We start from the raw sequence: 2,557 nt of genomic DNA, 5'->3' as shown, positions 1-2,557 counted from the left end.
GTTTATTACCAACCCCTCATCATACTGACACGCTCAGCAGCATGAAGTTAGAGCAAGCCTTGATAATAGCTCTGCACAAGTGAAACGTTATTATTTTGCTAAGATCTCTGGGAATAAATAGGCCTGTACCCACGTAACCTCGCAGCGCTGCAGGACGGGCAGCGTGGCCGCGCCGTGGGGGGGGGTGATGGCGAGCAGGGGACGCACCCGGCCCTCCCAGCTCGGGGCGGAGGGCAAGGGCTGACCCAGCCACAGTCACTGGGACGGGGGTTTTAGGGGTTTTTCTCTTAAGAGAACTGAAAAGCATCCACCCAAAAGCGCTTTGCAGGCGGAGGGACGAGCCTGGAGGCAGTTAATGGCTTTCCACCTGCGGGAGCTGCGGAAACGCTCCCAACAAAGCACCGGCTCTGCTGCCAAGCTCTTACAAGCTAATCAATTAAAGCATCACAGCTTGGAAGAAGGGTCAGAGCAAAGCAGCACAGTATGGATTTTTTTTTTCCTCATGAAAAGAGCTTTAGAACAAATCCCCTTTTCTCCCACAAAGAGAGCAACCAGCCCCTGCAGAGAAAACCAGCCCCAGGGCACCGGGGAGTACCCACGGGTGGGCTGGGAGGGGGCTGCTGCCTCCCCGGCAAGGCACAGCCACCGGCACGGCCGGTTAGTGCCACTGTCCTGCTCCCCGGGTCACCCGGGTCATGGGTGCTGGCTCCCTGGGCGATGCCCAAAGCGTGGGAGACACAGGTCTGTCCCCGCCGCCCCACGCCGCGCTGGCTGAAGCACCACTCCTTGCTCCAGCTGCAGGAGCTGCCATCACCACGGGGGTTTCTCTGACCTGGGTGATGCCAACAGCTTTTTGCCTCTGCAGAGGGACCCTCCAGTCCCTTCTGCTGCTGCCCAGAGCGCAGCTCTCCCATCCCCGGTCCCTCTCTTCCACGGCACAGAACTGAGCATCTGACTGGCTGAACTACATCTGCTTTACTAACTCACCCCGCGCCGTGATCCGGGCTGCGCCGAGCGGCTGCACGTCTCCACACGAGTTAACCAGCCCGCTGATCTCCTGTGTGTTAGTCTAATCACTAATGATTTTATATTTACCTGCAGATCACAAGTGAGAACGTGAAGCAGCAACAGAGCTAAGCACCAGTTCTGAACGGACTCATTAATAATTCCTGCATTTGAAGATGATTCCTCCTCACTGCCGTTCTCTGAGATCCATCAATGAGCCGGTTCTTAACCCACTTAAGATGCACCGCACTGATACTGCATCATGCTGCTTTCCGTGGGAATGCTGCTCGGTACCACATCAAACACACTGCAACAGCCTCTAACAGCAATTCGGGTACCTTCCGCCATCAAATGTATAATCTTGTCAGAGATTACAATCAGCGGTTTGACAAAATCTTGTTTTCATAACGCCATGGTTACTGGTGCTAACTGTAATCTGTTCTTTCTTTCTTTGCCCTGTTTCCCATATTTCAGGGCTCCTTTCGCTTTGCCCATCGCCAGCCTGTGTTGGCCTGGGGCCGGGCTCCTGGCCTGGGGTGCCCGGGCACTGCTCGCCCGCTCTCTGCCATCTCTCCAGCATTTCAGGGGTTATTCCCAATCAGCATCCCCAAGAGATGATGATTGCATCAGCTCCTCGGAGACTGCTTTTAAATATTCCTGTAGGGAAATTATTTGGGCCAGCTGGATCAAAAATACTCACCCCTGGTCAGTGCTCAGGGCCAGGGTCTGCAGGTGGCACCCAGCCCGTCCCGCAGTTCCTGCCCAGCTCGAGGTGCTGAGTGCCCTCCTGCCCGGGGACCCCAAAAAGTGTGGGGAGACACTGGTGTGAGAGAGCCAGAGCATCTCCGTGGAGACAAAGAATAGAGTCCAGTAAGTGTACAATAATGAAGAGGCAAAGAAATCACTTCTAGAGGCTGGTAGGGCAGCACTGAAGTTACTCTACACTTTGCTTCACTTTACACAAAACTTCTAGCAAAACTCCTTTTTATTCTTCAAGGAAAATTTGCTCGATAGGACAAAATAATTCTGCGCGCTCATGAATTTAGAACTCCAGTTTTCCATATCAGTAACAGCGTCTGGTGCAGAGTAACTTATCTTGCAATTTATATGGGATGCGATGAGTGAATACCAGCAGCGTCCTGGCGTGAATACCAATTCTGAAATGAATACAGAGAACGGAGGCCCGGGTAGGAAACCCTCGAGGGAGCAGGTATTTTTTTGGCAGTGAGGTATTTTTTTGGCAGTGGCAGTTTTCTCCAGGCGCTTGTGGAGATGGTCAGCATGGGCGGGCCAGGGAGCTCGGACAGGGAGTTCAGACGCTGACTGCTCCTGCCTGCTGCAAATCCTGCCAGAGTAACACTGGAAATCACAACTAAAAACTCTTTAAAAACTTTTGGACAGCGCAGTGGGGCAGTGAGTTATGGATACGGCAACCAGAGCAGCACAACTGCCTTGGTGAAGAGCCTGGTGACCACGGAGCGAGGGGGCTGGAAGAGCTGCAGTGCCTGAAGCTGGTGGGAGCCTCCCTGAGCGCTGCCATGAGGAGCTGCAG

This window comes from Athene noctua, chromosome 17 (genome assembly GCF_965140245.1).
Source record: "Athene noctua chromosome 17, bAthNoc1.hap1.1, whole genome shotgun sequence".
NCBI lineage: Eukaryota > Metazoa > Chordata > Aves > Strigiformes > Strigidae > Athene > Athene noctua.
Note: the sequence above shows the minus strand (reverse complement) of the source record.